This window comes from Syngnathus floridae, chromosome 2 (genome assembly GCF_059516105.1).
Source record: "Syngnathus floridae isolate MCC-2025c chromosome 2, RoL_Sflo_1.0, whole genome shotgun sequence".
Lineage (NCBI taxonomy): Eukaryota > Metazoa > Chordata > Actinopteri > Syngnathiformes > Syngnathidae > Syngnathus > Syngnathus floridae.
In genome coordinates this window covers 19202501-19226512 of record NC_142414.1, presented here as the reverse complement: position 1 = coordinate 19226512, position 24012 = coordinate 19202501, and the positions used below count along the sequence as shown (strand labels likewise).

The window sequence follows — 24012 nt, the reverse complement described above, 5'->3', positions numbered from 1 at the left end:
CACGCTCATTTGGGAGACGGCCACAAGCTCTCAGCAACACATTACGGACATGCCAGTACCACGGCAACAAAGAACATTAAGATCCATCAGCATGCCAGTCACGAAAGTGTATCCCGCTTGCCAGAATACGCTTGTGGGAAATGAGTGTTTTCTCCCTGTTACAACAAATTTCACAGTGCCACACTACGTACTGACCTTGACTTGTCATAGAGCAGGATTCATTTTAACGTAAACCTCGCAGGTCAATAGATGAAAGAATGCCGTTAAAAATGATAAGTGTTTGCTTGTAGACAATCCCAATGTATCCCGCCAAGCATCAATCAAGTCACCTTTTCACAAAGACATGCCCCTCTTAGTTAATGCGCCGGTAAAGTAAGCCAAGCTTTCAGAAGCAACATGACACATTCGATGTCTGCTCTCCCTGAATTGTCCACTTTGCAGAAAAACATAAAGCAGAAGGTTTGAAGGTTACATTCACCATTCCACCTGACACAAGGAAATATAGTGGCACCTTCAGATACAAATTGAAAATGTTCCATGAACACATTTGGAGGAAAAATAGTTTTACAACAAATATTGTATGTTACCGTTCCAGTTTGTTTACATCAAAACAAACCAAATAAATCAAATTAAAGGGCTACTTGCATTCAAATTAAGGGATGCTTCAGGACCCCTAAAAATGCATCGTCAGCATTCAGTGTTTATCAAATGTGTCATCTGACAAGGACCATGAAGATCTTTCAGCTCAAATAAGTTAAAAATCATCTTTAACGCAGTTACAATGAAAAATAAAAGAAAATGAAAAGAATGAGTAAAAGCTTAGCCGTATGATGGCATCGGTGAGTCAATCCTGCTTCTGCCAGTCTAAAAATGATTCACCCATGGTCTTGAACAAAGTAGCTGGTCCTTTTTTAAACCTCACTCACAAGAACAACAACAACACACACAAAAAAATGAAGTAACACGTCGCCCAAAGCAGCGCCCGTGACAATCTAAACAACCTCTGGACACTAAGCGAAGCTGACGAGTGCACAAAGATGATCAGGCTTCAACGGGAAGGACAAGCCCTTCGAGTTCTGCCTGGCTTCTTCCTTTCATCCCAATTCGACTGTTTGGCTGAAAGATTGTTTTGAACCAGCTTGTGTCAGATGTCATTCACAATTAATCGCCTTCTTGTCCGGATGTCGGATGACATTCTGTTCACGTAACAAAAGTTAGCAAGTTGCCCATTGGAGATGTCAATATATGTTGGGTGGGTTTATCTCAGGGAGTGATCAGCTGAGAAAATGGCGATGCACCATTACCTGATATTTACGAGGCTGGGGGACTGTGAGCCAATCAATTTAGGAAGCAAACAATTAACGCGGGGTGGGGGGGGTGGCTCGAATGTGAACCCTGTCAGTGACAAATTGTATTGGGACCGCAGATGCGCATTGAAACACTGGATTATTGCACTGTGAAGTGCGTCAATCTATCAATGAGAGGTCAGGGGGGCCCCACAGCAGGCATCCATCACAATAAGAGGAACATGAAAAGAAGAAAAAGGGCTGAGTAAGCCGCGGACATTTGTCTGGACGTTTGCTTTTAAAAGTGATGTACGGATGCAGCGCACACAGTACATCAATATGTTACTATTCAATTTTCTGTCGACGAGGTTTGATTACTTTTCCCGCCAGCTGGGCTTCATTTGTGGGCAGTGAATTGTAACGTACAAACACATTGCCTCCTGCGGTTTCTTGAGCGGCACTATTGCAAAACTGTTGATAATGCACGTCGACAAATTAATAGGTCACGAAATGTGGAGTCAGTCTACCATCAATGAGTAAAATCCAACAACAAGGCGATGTCTGACTTTGCGGTCCTGGCCTTTCTAATAAAAAAAAATTATGCTTTTTGATGCCTTATGTGTGTCAGCAGTAAATTCTGAGCTCAGATAACATCTTGTTTGCTACAGCACATAAAAAAACTGGAAAATGAGCAAACAAAAATGTTGATCTCTTTTCTGTACAATGTTTACATGAAATTCTCAAGCTGTATAAAGCACAAAGATGATTTGTTTTGCTTCCATGTTGGATTAAACATAAGTATTCACATTTGACTAAAAACCAGAGGATGTCGACTTATAATTTTTATTCTAAAAAAATGATTTAAATCCTTTTCCTTCTTTTCCATTTTGTGTGCTCTAAGCTCTCTCGCTTTACATTTTTGTGTGTTGAGTGTTGCCAGGGTCCATTTAATTATCTGGCAGCTTATGCTTTACAGTCATTGTATTCAAACTCAATGGAGGCTGTGCAATTTCCACTAATGCATTTTCCCTTTATGAGAATAGTTGAGTGAATTCATTGGAGATCAGATGTGCTATGAATGTATTGTTGAGATATTTCATTTTTATGACTGCACCACAGAAGATGCTTCCTTGTTTAATGTCTCACTTTACACTGTAAAAAAAAAAAAATCCTATTTGATCACACAGTAATTGAGGGCAAAGAAGCAAAGCTATGTTGTGGATGAAGAAAATGAGGAGGACCTCCAAACATCAAGATATTTTCAAGCCTGTGTTCATGACCTGAGAATTTGCAAAATGTTAATTTCTGACCATGAAAGAAGTTGTATGTTAAATGCACAAAATACCAAGAGTGTGCATTTTATGACTCATTAAGAGCTTATTAACCAAACATCTAGGAAACTAACAAAACTAAATTGTGACTTGCAGGATGTTTCTTTCTATTCTTCTTCCTCTGTATTGTAGGCTGGTCAAACTACAGTTCAATGTTGCGGATCTTTGCAGTAGCACAGCTGTATAAAATAAATAATTCAGCATTCTTGCGCTAGACTCGGCAATAAAGGCGACGTCTTTATGTTCCGTGTCTAAGTGAGATGGATGATGCTTAAACGAGTGAGGGTTGAAGTGGATGTGACTTTACAAAAAAAAAAAATCATCAATCTACTCAAGGAGCTCACATAATGACTCTTGTTCGTTAATTTAATATTAATACACAGTCTATCCTCACTTGACTTTGGATGATAGTGACGGCAAACATATGGCTTTATCTAATCTTCGGGAACCCTGAGACTCAGGTTAATTACTTTCCACTTGCGGGTCCTCAAATCTTAAAATCTCAATCCGCACCATTAATTTGTTTTCAGGCCTGGCTTGCATTTTTTATTCAAATGCTAAATACAAATGAATGAAAGTAATTAAAACAATCAAGCAGATTGATTTTCTACCAAGACAACAGGCTACTTTTCAACTTTTCATTTGAACTAGCCCATAACAAACTCCACCGAGAGGGACTGTGACAAAATGTCAGAGCCTTGACTTGCTCCATTTGTGGAAGCCTCATTTGATGCCGACACATGCATGAAAAAGGGCTGGGGCAGTATTTTAAAAGCGTAGCGGGCTGACCTTTGGCTGATCGCTGAAGCCAGACAGGTGGCAATGTCTATCTCTTACAAGCGGCGACATTTGAAAAGTGATCCCATGATCCCAGAAACAAATTAGTCCATGCCGATCAACCCTCAGTGCAGACACGACTCGACTAATTGACAAAAAAAAAAATGAATTAAACTATTGATAAAAAAAAAAAAAAAAAAAAATCAACTATTTTGGAAAATAAAACATCACTTTTGGTCACGAACGGATTCAGGATATATTATCTTGTTTGAGTCTCGAGTGGGCCAAAGTGGACGGCAGCGTACCAATAATGTCCTCCTCCTCCTTCACATTATTGTCCCTCGGGTGCAGTATTGAGCCAGACATTTATCGACTTCCAATCAAAGTTGAAAAGAAAATTTGCGGTTCTACGGTATATTCAGACAGACGTCCTGCATGGATGATGAAAATACAACAAAGTTTTTCTTTTTTTATCCTACATAACAGTGACAAGGTAAAAAGTTAATGATTTGGGAAGCACAAATGTGGTTGCTAACTTGCTACCGTATTTTGATGTCAGTCTAAGGAGAAAAAAAAGACGAGAACTATAAAAATAATACTCGTCAAGTGTTTTTTTTTTAATTAGAGATGCAAATAAACTCTATTAGACTTTTTGGACTGATTCTGATTCTGAATCTGCGCTATTTTTTTCACTAGCACATCAAGTTTTCAAAATAATCGTAAAGATCAAATAATAATATAATATAAGAGTAATATATTTAGAAGTATGTATGAATTAAGAGTTAAGTTCAAGAATTGTTTCTGAAGGTTTTTTTGTGTAAGACCTAAAAACACCTCAAACAACTGACTTGCTACAAAAAATCTGACTCCAAAATAAGTTGAAGTACCCAAAAACCATCTCTGATTAAAATTTGCAATGGACCAGAACATAACCTTTGTGTCGTCAGCGGGATGTACGCTTCATCACAATGCCATCAAATTTTGGAAGGCGACATGGGCAGGTGTTGAGTTCTGGTGCCATTTCAAGCGCCAAATGCCGCTTAGCTCGCCCAGCGGTGCCATCAGCTTTCAGCCAAGGAGACAGCTTGGCCCCTGATCTCGGCATACTGCTTTAAAGCCTCCATGTGTGGACCTGCTTCCGTTCCGACTGACTCCCCAAATCATCACACAGCAAATGCCACGCTCATTTGGCCACAACACAACTACATTTGATCATTTGGAATTGTAGCAGGTGATTTTGTTTATCTCAAAGTTTGACTACTATGCTCTAACCTAGCTAAACAAACCGCACCAAAAGTACCCCCCCCAGAAATAAAAAACTCCTCAAAATTATCTTCATGCATAATTTCTATATTGAAAATCATTGTAATTGTTTTTGCATGTAATAATCAAAATTCTTAAGTTTGTGAATTTTATGTGTTCATTAATTGTTCTCAAAATTTCAAAATAAGGCAGAATTTTCCTCTTACCTTGAACTTTCAGTTTATGAAGTGACGTCATCCGACACAGGATCGGTTGCAACACATTTTAGGCACTGTTCATCCCAGTCGGCTTGGCACGACAAATACCTGTCATCCCAGGAGCATGTGTTCACCATTAAGGCTTATTTGTAAAACAAAAAAAATGAAGTCGTATACAGCCCACAGGAAGACCAATTGTACCTTCAAGTGAAGCCCTTCCATCTTCAGACGTGACCATGTGAGGGAGGCTGCGCATCCAGCAGGCCATCTGTTGCCGTGTCAGCAGCTATGCGTCATCACTAAGGAGGCACAATCTGTTTGACGTTACCTGCCAAAAATAAAAAAAAGCGCCTATAAACATCTGCTTGAATATTTGCTCAGTAAATCTAAGAGCGCCACCTTGAGAATCTTGATTTTTTTTTTTTTTGCCAGATGCCAGCAGGTAAATGTGTCACGTACGGCTCTTTTTTTTTTTTTTAAACCAGTCCACACTTTCACCTGGACAAGATGACAGATGCAAGAAGTCCCGCCAGAGTGCAAACATATGGAATGTGAGTCGGTTGGGTGACATTTGTCGGGGATTTATCATTTCTGCTGAGTTTTCTTCCCCCCTGGCATTTAGCTGAATGTGATGATGAGTTCCCTTATTGCAAGCCGGCGAGGCTTACACTTGTGAGGCAAAACGGCAGAATACTGAATACTGACTTGCGACGTGACGTTATGTTTGAGAAGTCAGTTTTCCCTTTAAATTTGAAAATGCCTCTTCCTCCTATCTGTCACAGCTCTGCAGGTTATTACAGCGGAGGAGGAAAAACATTTGATTGACTCTGCTGGACTTTAACTTTAGTTTGAAAAGTTGCCTTCAGGGTCCTCACAAGGACATTTGGCTTCATGCACCACCTGTCAATAATGTTAACGACGGCCCGCAGCACCGCACTGGCGTGGGCCACTCCAGCACCGGAGGGCTCGCTGGCAGGACAAGATGCATCTCCCACATGGTGTCCAGCTCACAAAAGCTTGCAGCGGCACACGGCCAGCGTGCAGCTGCAGGAAGGCCACACGCACGGCAAAGCACTGACTAACCCATTTATGCTACTGTTAATCCTGTAAAAACTAGTTGGGGTGGGGGTAGTAGTTGGGGGGGTGGTTCCCTCGAACTACAGCAACGCTCAGTGTGAATGTGCCACCAAGCCAATTGCTCCAGCCTTCACGTTGTTCTGACCGTCTACAGTAGAACACTTCCCAGTTCATATGGGCAATAGTAAAAAAATATATAATCAAACTAATGAAACCTGTACCTACTAAGTATGAAAAAAACTGCTAAAACATACCAGTACAAGAGTGAATTTCTATTAGTTATGGCAGAGGTTAGCATCAAGCAAAAAGACATGTCATGGTAATGACAATGGCGGTAATACTGAGTTGAATGCAATCTGAAAGGATATACACGTTGACGAAAAAATAATTTGAAGCAAAAAGAGTGTCACGTAAGATCAAAGTCAAAGTCAAAGTCAATGTCTCCTTTATTGTCAATTCCTCCGCATGTCAAGACACACAAAGAGATCGAAATTACGTTTCTCACTATCCCAGGGTGACAAGACAGAGTTCACAACGCACATACAAGTAAACAACACATGGAAAATCATCCAGCAATCTGACAGGGATTTTGTTGCAATGTGGTGTATTGAATAATATATTGAATATATTGTAGTAAGTAGTACTACTTAAAACATTGTGGTATTTCATGCTGCTGCAGTCATTAATTTGGAGTCAAAAAACTAAAACGGTTTGTCAAGCCTGGAGGATGGAGTGCCAATCACTTTTGTAGCCTGCACACTCCAAATCTTAAACAAAAGCAATCGGAGTGTTTGTTGTGGATGCAGAGCTCCCATCGTCACATGAGAGCTCATCAGTTTTAATGGATATGTGCACCATAATCACGGTGGCGGCCCGTTCTCAGGGCACGGGGCTTATTACTCTGGTAAAACATTAATGAGCCTCTAGTAAAAAATGTTATAAAGGGCCTCCCAGGAGAGGCGGGAGCCAACAAATCTTCACTCTGCTGAGGGTGTCCTTCCTAAGCAACGTTACCGAAAGACTAAATGGGACAAAGACTACTATGATAAAACACAACAAGTAACATTTTTTAAAAGGATTTATTGATCGTGGTATTGGGCAAAAGACCTCGGTTAAAAGGAATAAGGTCCGGTTCAAAAACATATATTGAGATGCTTTAACTGTTTCCCATTAACTTAAATGAAACAAGTTTAATGGTTTTGAACAAAATCATTGTCTGCACTTGTGGGATGCCATCAAGGCATCGTTGAGGCACATTCTTCATGATGCCAGTGCTAACAGCCTGTGACATAAAGTCAGCTATGTTAATAGGATAAGCCGAGTGAAAAGCTCATTCAAAGTACAATCACTCAAGTTTATACATTCAGTAGCTTTTAAACTTCTTGCGACTTACAATTGATTTCAGTATAATTAATTTTGGGCTCTGTGTCATGATTAGCTTGTAGTTTGAAGCAAAGCAAATATATTCATAGAACAAATGTCCTAGTTTTTCCTGGGCTGAAGTGAATGACTTATAAGTTTTTTCTCTTTGGTACCCTGTATTTGTTTGCTTATTGTATTGAAGGTGGCAGCAGTTTGTCTGTCCGTCCAGAACCCCCACCTCCCTTCCCCCATAGTCCACAAATCAATATTGACACAGCGCCTTTGGTAGACGGACTGAAGGTAAAACCTTGTCCTTCATTACTGAGCATTGACTATGTAAGAAAAAAAATGCTTATCTTCACTTTGCATCAATGTGAAAACCCGACAAGTGGTTGTTTGTCCAATTGTTAAAAACACAACACATGCAATAACGTGTGTTCTCTTGCAAGGACAGAACATTGTTCTTTTAGCAAGAAGTTTAAGAGCCATGCGTGCTCCTTGCCAGTCGTCAATAGCATTCGATATTCATTCCATGAATCTTTTCAGCATAGTAATTTGTATTGTTTTAATAAGCGTCTACCTGTGTAGATATACGTTTGTCGTTTTCAATTAAATTATATGTGAAACAAAAGTTGAAGCAGAAATTACAATTGTTTGGGCCTTTCAAAAAATAAAAATGATGCTAACATTAGGAGCCACTGTTAGTAAGTTGCTGGAGGGGTCGGAAAAGTCTTTAAATATGGCCACAATTTTCAAAGACAATGTAATTTACAACATGAGTTACTCAAATTTCATGCTGCAATAGAAATCCTCTCACGGTTTGCGTTCTGGCCAGATGCGATGGCTGATGTAGAAAGAAAAAATAATCACTGGGCTACAACCTACGTCAAGTATGATAATCATTTGGGTTCACACATGCTATTTCCATCTTCCCAAGTTCAAGAAATGAGCAGCATTTACTTTACGTACTGGATTGTTTATCCTCCTAGCCGTGTCAATTTAATTGGGACGCTTGAGCTCAATGTGACAAACAACGGTGAGAAAAGAAACACCCTTATGGAAGAGATTTGTTGCACAATAAATGAAGCGTCGTGTTATGGGAAAAGGTTTGGCCTCATGCGGCGTACACAGACACCAAGACGCGGCCTCACAAGGCGGTGGGTATTAGCGCACTATTTATAAGACTCCACTTTAATTTCTAGCAGACGGCTGCGGTCCCCAATGTGCCTTATCAGCCACGGGGAGCCTTGACTTTAAGTTAAAGGCCGAGTAGCTCCCGGCAGGACTTCTCGCCTTGCGAAAAACCCTCAATGGTTTATGTCAAACTCTACAAGGGAGGGAAACGCGAATTGATTTGCAGCAGTTTTAAATGTTCTGAATCGTGAGCGTGTCCGCAATCCCGTTTGTGGAGAGCTTTCGACACAGATACGCGGGGCCATTATTATTCCTCGCCACATGCACTTCCCGTCTGAACCTTCCCTTGATCAATCTGCAATCATGTTATTATTGCTGAGCTCTCCTTGGAACAATGAAAGTGAGATTGAAGCGCCGTCGACTTTGTTGAATGAAAGCCTAATGGATAGCTCTCGGAAGCTGCCACGGAGACACATTAATTAGACCTTTGTCGTTATATTTCAAGCCTTTCCTCTCCATCTCACATTTCTGCTACAATACTTATTATCCCTTTAGAGAGCTAACCACTGATATTCTCCGCGTGAACAATTAACTGAAGATTTGAGTGCTACTATGGTACCTGTTTTTTTTTCCTTTTTTTTTCCACTACATGGTGATTAATGGCAATCCTGAGAGGTTGCGATTGGGGCGTGTGCAATTCTCAGTAGGTGATCATCAGTCAGGACATTTACATGCATAGTTTAGTTGCAGTCTGGCAAAAACGAAGACAATAAATCATCGTATACTTGGATTGTCTCAATAAGCATGCACATCCAACTCCATCTATTGACTCGAGCCTTAGCATAAACTACACGACCATAGGTGCCCATTTTTTATATTTTTTACCGTAATTTTCGGACTATAAGCCGCACCAGACTATAAGCCGCACCATCTAAAATTCGGGGATATTTTAGTTTTCTTCCTATATAAGCCGCACCGGACTATAAGTCGCACGTGCGCACGAGTTGCTTACAAAGTAAGACAGTACACAAAAAGCCTTTTTAAAGCTTTAATAACATACACATTAACATGTCTTTCTAAACGCTGCCTGTGACGCAGCAGTAGTACCGCAGCAACACGGAAGTATGCACACGAGTTATTTACAAAGAAAGACCGTACACAGAAAGTTTTAAAGTTTTAATAACATACCTTAACATTTCTTTCCAAACATTGCCTGTGACACGGCGGTAACACAGCAGCAACACGGTAGCACAGCACTAACAGGGCTGGTTAAAAAAACATACCAGTAAAAGTAGAGCCGTCTTCATCTTTCTCCTGTGCACTGAAACCATCGAAGTCTTCCTCCTCAGTGTCCAATTGGAATAGCGTTAGATATCCTTCGCCACACACTTTCCCAGTCTCGCTTTCATCGTTGCTTTTATGCATTTCTTCTAGCATTTTCCAGGATGAGCGTCTGTTCATGCTAATTTTATTCATGCATGAAGTGCTAAGTTACATTAAACTAGCGAGCTACACGTATAGCTTCACAGTAGACGTGACTGGGAAATAAATAACGGAAAGGGTGACGCAACACGATGTCATCAACAATGGGCCAAATCGACTGCCTTTAACTTAAAATATGCATTTGTTTTGTCCCCCATAATGACAGTTTGTGTATAAAAGCTTCCTTTCAGTCATGTCCATCTTGATCTCGTTCTATCTCTTCTTTGTGTGAATTATACTGCACTATTTGCCTAGCGGATGGACATGCGATCAACACACCACTTTTCTCCCCAGTGACCGTGTTGCATATCCCTCCGCCCAGCAAAGCGGTGCCGCACAACAGCTGTCCACAGCCTTTTTACGTGTGTATAAAGGGGATCAAGTCATCACAAAAATCACGGAAAAAATCCATAGATAAGCCGCACCGGACTGTAAGACGCAGGGTTGATAATTTGAGAAAAAAGTTGCGGTTTATAGTCCGAAAAGTATGGTAATTGTTAATTCCATTATTCCAAAAATGATATTCCCTGATGCATTTTTGTTTTGACAAACCCATTAGGTTCATCATGTAATTTTACCAAACTCCGATAAGATATTTGTATAAGATACCAGTCTTATATCAGAAAAAAAAATGAATCAGATTGCATGGGCCTGCCACTATCAAATATGATATTTTCTATGCACCCCGCTTGCTTTTTTTCCTCGCATAGCTGCTCCATAATTATGTAAACCTTTCTATCCATTTTCCCTGTTAAGAGGCACAACATCCTTCATCCTTGTTAATTACCGCAATTCTTCCATTATTTTACTTAAGTCCCAAAATGTGTCACCTTCGCGTCTCGTGTGTGAGTAAACATTTAATGAGATTCAGCCAGCCTGGCCGTGGGCAATAAAATAGCAAACTGGCAATATGGCTCTCTGCCAGAGTGGACCAAAAACATCTGTTCACATTATTAATGAATCAATTATATGTCACACGTGTGCCAAGCCCCACAGGCCTGTACCATTGGAAGCGAGCAGGATATAGGGTGAGGGACCGCAGAGTCGGGATAAGCAAAGCCCCCCCCCCCATGAGGTCACATGGCCTGCAGCCGCTGGCGAGCATTCGCTGTGACTCATAAACAACCTGTCAACACGTCATGTCAGTCAGTCATCGGATGGCGGTGGACCGATAAGGTGGAGAGGTTGTATAAAAGCAAAAGGGGACATCACAACAGCGGTTGCTGAGGTAACGCATTCGGTTTTGATGAATTAGTTGAGTCATTGGAGAGCAAGTATCTGAGGTGTTGAAATAATTACCTGACCTAAATATAAAACAGCATTTTCTGGAGAGCACTAATGATGCCCCTTTCTAACTGATTTTAAGGATTTTTTAAAATTATTTGGTTGGGTTACAAATGGCAGACATAATAGATCTGGGAAGGGGTCAATCCTCACCTGATGATAGAATGATAGATATTCAAATATGCCACAGTGTAAAGTGGAAGTGTGGAGATGTGTCTACAGAAGACTGCAAAATGCGCAGCACAAACTTTTGTCAATGTTATCCCCCGCTAGACTCAGAGGCAATTTCTGTGATGTCATCCTGTTTTAAAAACTTCCCCTTTCTTTTCCGTCGCAGCAGTGAGGCTGCAATTCCTAATGTTTGCAGCTACAGACATCAACTGATGGATCTATATTTTTTTTTACATTTACTCAACCAGGAGGGACCAACCATCGATTTAAGAACCACCCAAAATTGTAAACCAGTTTGTCATAGAAAGAGAGCAACTCAAAAGAATACAATTCAGGTGATTTATGAAGCTTTACCTCGGCCGAGATTTAGCTCATTCAGCGCTTTTTCACAAAAGAACTGTCCTTTTTCATTAGAAAAGAGTGACCCTCCTCTGCCATGCAAAGTCCCGCTCAGACCTACATTTTTGTGGATGCGCTTAGCTTGTGCTTTAGGCAAAATGACAACTTGCTTTCTGACCAGACTTGATGTTTTTTTTCCACCATTTTTGTCCAGACACAAGGGGAAAAATTACTTCCACTTCAGAAGCCATTTGTTGCCCTTCCAGTGATGTGTGACCCTGCTTTATTTGATTTCATTTGTTCACTTTCATCACCGTTCTTCCCTTTGATTCACAGGGATGGCGGCAAAGACAAGCTTGACATCTATTTGGAATGGCACAAAGAAAAATGCCGTTATCAGAGTAGTTGTGGAGACATTCCTATTGGGAACGCCAACAGCCATCCAGGGAACCATTTTTATTTGAATTGGAGCATTGTTCAATAAAGTAAAAGTATGAATCTCGGCAGACTTTTAAGATACTGAACACTAAGTTGCTCCATCATCAGGAGGTGAATGAAGAGAGTCTGGGTGACATGGTTAGCATATCAATAGCACCATATTAACTTTCAAGTTACTAATATTGTTGAAGCACAGTTGCAGTACAATTTGGTTATAATTCTTGCTGATTATGGGACTATCAAGATATGTTGTCTATGTCAACTAGTTCTATACAAGTGCAAGCCCATTTAGCATTTACCATTTCACATGAAAGTAACCCAAGGCCATATCAGTACATATAAAGGTTATTTGAAAAACAAATATTTTCTACAACTTATGGCCTTTTGTCCACAAGTGCAGTTTGGGCTGCCAATTACAAAGCTTTAGGAAAACTTTGCCAGTAAGATTTAAGGATTTACATGGAGATAGGAAAACTGTGTAGGTCCTAAAACACATCTGCGATGAATTCCATTTCAATAAGGAAATTGCAAGGGATGGGGAAAGAGATTTTTGTTTTTGTTTTGTCCTGATTAAATGAACACACAGCTCATAACCATCCTTGAACTAGGGTGTCTAGTATATTTTCATTTATTTATTTATTTATTTATTTATTTATTTATCCATTCATTCCTTTATTTATTTACTAGATTACTTACTGTTTGGCCTTTGCAGAGCAGTGACATTCTAATTACAGTATATAATATAGCAATGATTAAAACATATAATGTGGTCCTATTTTGCAATATAATTTTAAGAGTGAATTTATGTGCTAATAATTGGAATTATTCAGGTTTTCTGGGGTAGTCACTTAGAGCCCACTTAAAGCATATGCTCAAATGCAGAAGCAGACAGAAGGACTGTATTTCTCCTGTTATGAATAAGTAAGAAACTATTGAAGCATTGACTAGAGTGTAAATGTATACAGAAGGAAAGTGACTCCTAGCAATCAGTCTCTGTGTCATTGTGATTAAAAGCTGATCGAGTGTGTGCCAGTGTATTTGTGCACGTGTGCTTTGTGTAAAGGGCAAGGAGAGCTTGCACGCTTCACTGACCCTCCAGCCAATAAACACTCAGCAATAATGAGTAATTTAAGTCACCTGATTGGTTCTGTCAGTGACCTTCACACTCAGGCAGAACATGGAGCAATTAGTGGGCGTCTCATCACCAAAGGAAATGTGGATTAGACGCGGAAGGAGTGGAAATGAGCCACAAGAGACAAGAGTCAAATATATGGAGGACTGGTACCAAATCAGCATCTGCTTCGAGGAGATGTTTGACATTCATTGTGTTATGGGCCATTGGTTGCTATTTTTTTAAATTGTACTATATTTATGGCTCATTTTACAGTTGACATATGATGTCAAGTTCTTCAGCATCAGTCCCACCTGTTTTTCTCAGTGTCTACAATTCTGAAAGAAAGAAAGAAAGAAAGAAAGAAAGAAAGAAAGAAAGAAAGAAAGAAAGAAAGAAAGAAAGAAAGAAAGAAAGAAAGAAAGAAAGAAAGAAAGAAAGAAAGAAAGGGGAGGTCTTCAAGGTAATTCAGCTCATTTTGCAGTTTGACCTTTTGACATCCAGAAACTCTATTAACCTTTGCAAAGAAGTTGCAAGAGGTCATAAAAATTCTACTCACCGCTATTCAAATGCCAGATTATTGTGATATAAAGAATGAGGTTGAGGTAAATAATTTCCACTATTAATGTGAATAAACCAAAATTCAGATTCAAATTCATATTAAATGAGAGGGCTGCCACTATTTAAAGAGCCACTTAACCCCAAATAAACTTGAGGTGTTCTAGTAGGCTTTTTCCTCAGGATTTTTTTTCACTTACATGATTTAGTGAAATTCGCTTTTGTCATAGGTACTCAGTATGGCACAATTAAAATCGCAATTTAAAACACAAACAAGATTCTGATTTGGAATTTACTGACCACACGTGACTGCAAACACACAAACTTGTGGTTTTGGTACATATAATAGCTGACATGTTGACTTTAAGGAGGTGGAGCCTAAAAGAAACTATGAGTCACGACGTATTGGTAGAAAATGTTGTCCGTAGTGATAAAATTGTGGAAGACTTCCACCAGCTTGCAATGCCATCTGTCCGCTTTCTCGACAACGTCCTTTTTAGGGTCATGGAAATGGATGCATAATTAAAAAAAACTTGTACTTTTCTTTACTTGTCAGTGATTATAAATACAGTATTAGAATACGACACTTTCTGCTGAAAAGCTTGTGTTACTTCATCTTTCCAAACTCTTTTTCAAAACCATGAGTGACGCAATACATAAATACAGTAGAGTACTTATTTATAACTCAGTAAAGCTGTGCATTAGCTCGAAAGGAATCTGCATACACTTATGTTAGTATGCCGCAGGGCTTTCTTCCACAAAACAAGGATTTGCTCTCAAAAATTTTGAGCGTTCCGGAACATTTAAAAGTCAAGCCAAGTCAAATTGGACTCTCACAGAGCTTAAGAAATATTAGCCTCTGATCTAAACATCCTAACCAGTCAAGGAAAATTTTAAAAAAAAACCTCCTGGGAGAAAAATGAAGAAAGCTCAAGAAGGGACCACAGATGAGCGGCATTCCCCCTTCCAGAGTGACCAAGCTGCATTTCGCGCTGAGTCAGTAACATTTGACACACACAAAATGTGTTTACATATTTGTTCTTGAGCTACAATAATTAGTTCAGTATTTCTTTAGGCTGGTTAATGTTGAGGTAAAAAAATCTTTTTTAAGTTCAGAACAATAAAATAAGTGCCAACGGTCAGACCTTTGAAGAGGACCTTTAAGAGAAAAGCCTGTTTTGTCACTGATGGAGAGGGACACATGAGCCTCCACGGCCCCCCCATTTGATCCATGTTGATCCAACTGTACCAGATGGGAGTGACTTTTCTGCCCGCTGGCCTCTGCGGCTGCCGTCACCCGCCGCTACAGGGGCCTTGCAGCGGAGTGGGGCGGTCAACCCACAAGATACTCAGACATGAGGAGATGAGCTGTCAGAGAGGGGAGTCCAACCTGTGATGTGTTTTTTCTTTTCCATGCAGCGAATCTAATGCAAATGTTACCGCCCAAATGTTGCTGGGGGCATTGCCATCTCGAGTTCGCCGCAGTCTGCTCAAAGGTCATCCCTTAAAACCGGGTTTCTACCAAGCAGGAGGCTACTCATTTCGGTATGCCCAGAATCGGTCACTCCTTCTTTTGTTTGTATTTGAATACCTTCTCAAAAACCAGCATCAGACAGTTTGTAAAGTACAAATGTGCTCCTTTGTGACGAAAATGGGTCAGAGGCCATTTCAGCTTCGAGCTCCAATAACAATTTGCCTCTGTCCAGTCGTTTTTCATGTACACAAAATATGAAGAAATGAATGAGACGTGAGGCTATAAAGCGGGTGTCTGTGACTGGTCCACATTAATTCGGTCTATGAGGTTCCTCTGTGGCAACCTCATTACAGTACTGTTCATAATTTATTACTGTTGATTTTCTAATGGCTTCTTAAAGGACTTTTACAGAAAGTAATTTTTTTACGGCCCATTTGTTTAACAGAATGGAGTGCCAGCTGTAAAATAAGAGCCAAAGCACAACGAATGAACTGGAGGCCAATTTAGTCCTCTCATCCTAACAAACTCGCCAACTCAAGAGTCCAACGTCGTTTATCCCAAAGTGAAATTACAACAACTGACAAGCCTTTTTCGCAGATATACGCAGGCCCATAGGCATGGTACAATTTTAACTGAGCTCCAGGGGCAAAAGAAGAGAGGGTTTCAAATATAATTGTGTGAGTAACTTCCAGCAAGGATTTAAGATGACAGGAGATAGCAGAGGAAGATAAAACCAAGGGTCAAGTCAATGCTTTGTCAATCATGTCACTCAACTAAACTTCTAAAACCTTTATGACGACGCCTTATGTTTTAGTGTTGCCATCCACAACTTGTCATTTTGCATGAGAAATCCGCATGCAACTTACAATACAATTTTAAAAAGGAGCACTTTGCTGAGTCTGGCATCAGAAGGTTCCTGAGCTGTACCAGCAATTTCTTAGTTGCTCTGGCTTGCCAGGTCCCAGAACAAGTCAAATAAAGCTGTGTGTGACCTTGGGTGATTTTCTTTTATCCAAGACATATATTTCATCACATAAGAACTTTTAAAGTAGGATTAAAAAAAACCTTTGCAGGAAAATCCAGTTCGTTCCGCTTCTCTGTCAACCGAAGAGAAAGCGAAGATGGAGCACAAAAGCGAAGGTTGCCTTCAATGTCTTGAGAAAATGCAACATAGGCTTAAAATACATCAGTGTAATTGTTCAACTTTTTCTTTGTTTGTGGTTGATTCTGGAGGTTTCAAAATATTGTGCAAAGCATCAACATGTCAATAAATCTCGGTAATGTGCACATATGGCAACGTTGGCGTATGATTAAATTCCCGCTCTCCATCTACTCAGGTTTCCAACACCGACGTTAAATCAGTCATTTTCACGGATCTCTGCAGTCGTCGCCAGGAGGCAGGAAAAATTGCGTGCGGGAAAAAATAAGAAATGTGCACAAGTCAGCAGAGCCCGCAAAATCCCAGAGCAAATGATGTTGCACTGAAGCGGAAGAAAACAAGCAATTACAGGTAGCCAACACAAATTTCCTTTTTCACAAGGCGGTTTGGCAAAGAAATCCCATTGTGGAGGCACAGCTGCATGGATGACAATGTCTAAAAATCCCCAAGGAAGTCGTTAATAATCAAACAGTTTTGCCTCGTATTTCTACTGTCAGCCGATTAAAAGCAAAGAGGGTTGCGTCAGACGCAAAAATCGCAAAGCACCTGATCGCGAAGCACCTGAAAGGACATACGTTTTCCTTCATATAATGCTGAAAGATCTCTCTATCAATCTTAGGTTTCAGGTTTGTAGTCTTTATTTAGAAAACATCCGACTGCCAGCTCACGAGCTCGTCCAAACGATTGAGAGAACGAGTGCATGTCTCAGTGAGGAGGTTCCCGGGTCACTTTTCCTTGAGAGACTTCCCATCCACCTCGTGACCTAACATTATTATTTTCATCTTCTCACAACCTGGAAAGAGACTGCAGCTGAATCCAAATCAGCATGTCAGATGGCAGCGCTGGAATTAGATTGGAATGACGCACGGTGGGGGGCTGGAGGGGGGGTGGGGGTTCTCATTCTCTCGCCTTAAGGAGATGATCAATTAGAGAGGCTGATTGAGTCTGGAGCCAGCTTTTCCTTCAATTCCACTTTAATTGGATCTCTAGCTTCTAATTGACTTTCTAATTTTTCAATTAGCAATCAACATTAGAGATTTTTTTTGAAAGACCATAACAGAGTTGCTAATCAGCACGATTCTAAGGAGACAACAAAAAACATGAAGAATCCTTTGCCACATGTGCGATGGTGTAATTAGCAGTCTGACATCACAGTTGCTGTCACAGTCATTGGCCATGCAGTATTAGCCATAAAATATATACATATTTTTTGTATCTTTTTTTTAAAGCAGGAATATTGTGACAAATATAACAGCCATGTCTTTGACAATTGTTTTTGCTCCAATTGAACTGGTGCGTCTGTCATTTGCATACTAGACTATAAGCATTAGAGAAAAACATCACTTGTTCACTTGTATCATCATTGTATCGTCATTTAGAAAGTGGAAAGTGGCGTAAATGTGGCCCTGGAGCAAATGTTTGACGAATTTTTGACATATATGTCGTATTTTTTCAATACTACAATGACGGCAACTAACCGTTAAAATAATTACGCCGATGCGCTTGTTGGCCATTGCATATACTTGGTAGTCCTTCCTGAGCAAAAGATTTTTGACGAAGTGGGACCAGAGGGGTCAATGTGTGATCAGAGAGTAGAAGTGCAGGGGCCACAATATCAAGGGGTGGTCACATGAGGGTCAAAGAGAAAAAAGAGCAGCCCCAAAAGGCCACTTGACTCTGGGCCACTCTGGGACTATCGCAAAAGGGTTCAAGCTGTGGTGAGAATTTTATTATTATTTTTTTAAGTCTTTGCAGAGTCGTCGAGCTACCTTCAAGGACACAGGAAGGGATCGAGGGGAGAAATTATGCTAATCTAGGGCAGAAATTGAGCTGGGCTAGATGAGTCAAAGGAAAAGGAAGTAGATAAAACCCTCATTAATGTGTTTGCGTTTGGCCAAGAAGTGTTTGGAGAGGACTTAACCCCTTGGGGATGGAAGCCGTATGCAGCAGACTCAGGTAGTTCATCTCTTTGGGGAGATTCTAAAATAACATTGGATTTGGTTAGCTTGACTGAATGAAATTCCAATAATTATCCCGGAGTAACCATTAGGATAAGACTGGAATCCCTGCGGGCACTGTGTACTCACTCTGCAAATGAAAGACATTTCTCTTGGGATAAGTAAACTCTCCGAGACAATAGGTAGAATTCCAAAGATAACACCCTAAGTGATCAACCACAAATAAGAAAACTCTGACGGGTGACTTACAACAATACAGAGTCTCACACTAGTGGATTTGTTTGTTAGGACATTCAATCTGTTGAGTCCAACCTTTTCAGCCTTGTTCCATAAATATTCCATATACCATATTTTTCAGATTAAAGGTCGCTCTGTGTATATGTACTGGGCACACAAATCGCACTTTTTTCATGTTCTAAGCCAAATAATTCATAAAACCCACCACGAATGACTTATAAAGCTGATTTAGGACTGGACCAGAAGTATTGATCTGTGTGCTCACAGTAATCATAATGATTTAAGCAGCAATGTAACTCAGATTTAAAGAGATTTCAGTGAAGAAAGAATGGCACTACTACAGAAGGAAATATATGGTTATGGATCTTTACAAATAGTTTGTTTCTCTCAGTTTTGTCAGAGGATCATTAAAGGTTGAAGACTTTAAATACAAATGTTGCGTTTCTTGTCTGAGCTGTGCAGTTTTGCTTATCTTGAATAGTAAAAAGAAATGTGTTAGAAAGCACAAGTACGTGTTTTGAAGGACTGTGGAGACATTTTCTCAAAAGATGATGTTATAAAACAAGTTCAGCCACATAATGTCAACTCAATGGAGGACAAACAATCACATTCGGCATAAAAATTGAAAATTGTCTCAAAGTCCGTTTATGAGCTTGACATCAAAGAGCGATGAAACGCATCTCTGCATAAGTGGACCAGTTAGCATATTCCTATAAATCTGTCTGCCACCAAAGCGACAACCGTAACGTGAGCATGTGAGCGTTAGAATTGCATCAAGCAGCAAATGAAGTGGTGCTCTCATCCGATGCATCATTTTTGCACAATGCGGCCGAGGTGAATGTCCATTTCTTTGAAAAAGAATAGAAAGCACCAGTGACCCGAGGCTGTTTTAAAAAATAGAGCATACATAATATCCTACAGGGCACTTTATCTTTCCAACTGAGAAACAAACAGAGGCTATAAGTGCATAATCCCTTTGGCCTAAGTAATAAAATACTAAATTGCGTTGCTTCCATGAATTTAGTTGAGCGCTACGAAATAAATTCCCAAGCAAAACATATTACAAAGCAGCCCGTTTTATCAAATACTTTCCCGAATCGAGCAACCTTCAGGGGCCAATTTAAAGGTTCCTTCATTTAGAGGGAGATACTGTGCGGCATTATTCATAGGCAATAATTATATTGGAGCACTGTAAGATGACAGTAATATTGGGAGGAGTGATGGTGATGCGTCTCAGTCATATCCTTCTTGGAAAACGTATTCCCACTTGGTCTAGTTAGATCCGGGACAATTGCAGTGGAATTGTTATCTCATTGCAAACAACACGGATAACGGCATTGGGATGAATAAATGTAGTGGCTCTAAAACTTCTAACTGTAAACAAAGCCATAGATTCTGGTAATGCAAGCGAAGTGGTTCACACCCTCAGAAGATGCCCAAATTGAGACTGTATAAGAGGGGTGCTGCATCTGTCTTTAAAGCAGCTTTAACATTGGAGGTTGTTGGGATTTTTAGTCGTGCACTGTACAAGGAGCAATTGATTTTGCCTGACCAGTAACCAGTTGACAGGTGGCATGCATGACACACACACACACACACACACACACACACACATACACACACATACAGCTTTCAGAATCATAAGATTACATTGTCTGAGATCACGATTTCAATCCAAAAACAATCAATCCTTTGGCCTTAGGCCAAAACATCTGCGAGTTCTGTCTGCAGCTACAGGCAAACAAACATCAGCGATACTATTACAGTTCATTCCACTGTTTCACAGAACAGACAACCGTCACAAACCTGACCAGCAAAATGGAACCGAGGGGTTACTAGAGTTCATCATTAAATAGATCACACCTTGCTGTAAGTCATCTGACCTTTAAAGAAACTATCAGGGAAGCTTCAGGCGCCGCAACTCACTTCCATGGCATTCAGAACTGTTTTTGAGTACAGAGCAGGGGTACGTGAGAGCTATGACGCTCGCTCCTACTTTGAATGCAGAAGAAAAGAAATCATCTGCCTGGAGTGAAGCAGACTCATCTTTCTGGCATCCTCAGCTCAGCCCTCTTGCTTGCAAAGTAGGAGGGAGGCGGCATGTGTGTGTGCGCGTATGCGTGTGTGTGTTGGGGATAAAATTAAAGAACAACAAATATTAATGAGGTGCTACACTGAGAAATAATGATGTGTGCTCTCCCTGATAGCATCTGTACTTTCTTAATGGCGTGCGCAATTACGTGGGCTTCCATTAATATCACAGGCGGGAGCTGTCATGGCTAAGGGCCTCACTTCAATCACTGCGTGCCTCTGTAAGTACACAGAAAAGAAATATACGCGCATGAAATATAGCTGCAGTGCTTGGCTATTAGGCCACATAAACAGCTACTGGGGAAGGAGGGGGGGGCAGAGCCAATGGATCATAATAGAAATTTGTCATCAGGAAAATTAAAATTATCCAAACACGGTGAAAGAATGTAAAATATCGGAGGGGCTTAAAAACCCAAGCAAGGGGTATCAATAAAAGTCGAGTTGTTATGAGGAGTTGTGGGAACACTGTAACTTATAGGGTTTGACAATTTTAGTTAATTAAGAGTCATTTGTAATTAACTACATCAAAATGCACTCGCACGGGTTTACCAGTCCTGCTGGACGCTTGATTTTTGTTGTCGAGTCAGTTTACCACAGGGAACTCATAAAGTGGCCAATTTATTTAAGTCACAACACAAGGGTACACTTGTGATGGCAAAGAGGAAAAGCATGATAATGTCCATCCATCCATCCATCCATCCATCCATCCATCCATCCATCCATCCATCCATCCATCCATCCATCCATCCATCCATCCATTGTCTGGTATGCTTGTCCTTATTTGATCATAGTATTAGAAATGGAGCTTATTGAATCTTTAATTGGTTAGAACCATGAGGGGTTCTTTGGAAAAATATCTTCACTTCAAAAGCTCACTGGTCCGAACTTTGACAATTGCAGTAAAGAGTAAATGGCTAGAAGCAAAGCAGCATGACGTTTCCTCATGGAAAATCTTTAAGGAGTAGCGTTAATAATGCATACTCAAGAGCAACTAAACAAGTGAACAAACCTGCTCTTTGGAACTCAACGTGCTGCGACTTTTTATGCAACATAGTAACTGCTCATACTTTGCTCTCATTCTTTCCAAAGAAACACAAATGTATTGATGGCCGCATTTGGTTGCACATTCAGCAATGTGCTAAGCTTCCCGGCGAACACATTTTCACAATACATATTGATAATTCTCAGTATTGATGTAACCTGTTAATGACCTTTAAAGACAGTTTTAAATTGATATACTTGATTCAAAAAGCCAAATTTGTCAAGCACAGATGGATGTTGCTGGATCGTAAGCATATAAAAAAAAATCTGATATCTTTAACCCCCTACTCATTTAAAACTACAAAAGAGACATTGATTTTGTATTCTTTTAATTTGACAGAATATTTAAGAATGTTAAAAAGCATAATCCATGAGGTTCACTTGAGGGTGAGTAGTAATTATATAGTTACCTTCCACTGTGACAGTAAGGGACATTCAATTATTACGTAAGGTCATTCGGGGTTTTAGGGGTACAGCGAGACCTATTCATTTACAATCATTGCTATGAAATTAGAACACATTGGCAAGCGTCCCAAAACTGGCTGTGTTCCACTTTATTCTACCTGCTCAATGTTTACACAGACAAAAATATGGATCCCATACGACTACAAGGATAAGACAATCAGCGAGAATCTGTCCCTGATGTCTGCTAAGGTTGTTCAATATTAGATTATAAATAAAATAATCTCTGGTCAATATTTGAGAAACTTGAGCGCTTTGGATGGTAGAAATCCTCTTATCAAGTAGAACAATATTAATACAGGACTGAGAATAAACATTAGCAAACAAAGAGGTGGCAAGCAAAGATAAATATAGTTATGTCGGAGGATGAAGACTGAAGAAACACTGAACGGCACATTTGCAAGAACTTAAAAGTGGTTTTATGATAATAAGCCATTTTAGAAAAAAAGGCTCGTCCACTGGTAGAAAGAAATGGACCTTGCGAAACTGCGTGGACTCAATTAATTCAATTATTTTAATCAGATTAGATTTATCATCAAGACAGTAGGGAATCATTGGAATGAGATGAGTGCATTGTGTACTCTGTAGTCAGTGTGCTCGTTATGACAAAACTGCCAACCACCACACAACCACCATCTCAATTAGCTTCAACTCTCCGACAAGGACACCGGCTGAATAAATCTCATCACATATCTTGCAAAAGCATCTTGGCATTCCTTTTGAGTTTAAAATGTCAACTCTGAAATCCTAGCTTCATATGGCCAAACTACACCATTGAACTAAATATGAGATCACACATTTTACTTATTCAGACAATTCCTAAAAGTTATGCTTAGCTTCCGTCTGCCGCTAGGCTGAATTTTTAAATTACAACAGATCCATTTCCAGGAATCGGTATATGGTAGAAATATATTAGAAAATATCAATGCTGATACAAATCTTATATCAAGGTATCTGTACTCATGACTAAAGACGATACGAGTATTGATTACCGTCTGTTGACTGTTTTACTAACAGGAAAGAGAAAGTTGAAATTAGATGAACAGAAGATTAATTTCAGGCAATTTTAATGAAAATGTATATTACATTGGGATATGTAGGCCTTAGTTTTAAAGCATCAGTCATTGTTTTTGGGGGAAATTTTATGTGTCAAAAGTACGAGTGGTATCGGTATTTAGTATTGTGATATCGGTATTTAGTATCGTATTGGTAACTACTTCATAATTGACTTCTCGTACTGGTTTCGGTCTGAAAACAATATGAGCACTGATATATTTTAATGAGAACATTAATTATTTATAAAATTATGTAATTATAAATATTTCATTTATTTATTATCATTAGTGTTCCACATACAGCAATATATTACAGTTGCAGTTACGTTGTAGAAATACATTAAAGATATGTGTTTTATATGTTATACAATTTTTTACATTCTTGAGGAAAACAAATCTTATTGAAATATAAATTGTTACTTTTTGTGGGGCTGTAATATAGACATGATAATTGCATGGACTGGGTCCAACATTTTACATTGCCCTTACAATTACCAATGAATCACAAAGCTTAAAATGAACAAATAATTCACAATGTGTTCATACACCAATTCTTCCATTGGCTGTGACTATGGCAACACATCCTTTAGGAGTAAATTAAATAGAGAGCGTTTCGAGAGAAAAAAAGTCATTTCAAACCCTTCTTCGCTCTTTCTGCTGCTCGTTGTACAGGAACGTCAGAGTGATATAATTTTTTTCCCCTCTACGCAGGAAACAGACATGAG

At 39.7% G+C, this 24012-nt stretch overlaps 1 protein-coding gene across 1 annotated transcript in view; it reads right to left on the bottom strand.

The window, feature by feature from the left end:
- Positions 1-24012, bottom strand: part of plxna2 (plexin A2) — a 223704-nt gene that overhangs the window by 180402 nt on the left and 19290 nt on the right. Inside the window, exons 3-4 of the mRNA XM_088368793.1 lie at positions 5056-5182; positions 4864-4962 (exon numbers count right to left, since the gene is read on the bottom strand). The gene's annotated coding sequence lies outside the window, so the exon portion shown is untranslated. The remainder of the gene's footprint in view (positions 1-4863; positions 4963-5055; positions 5183-24012) is intronic.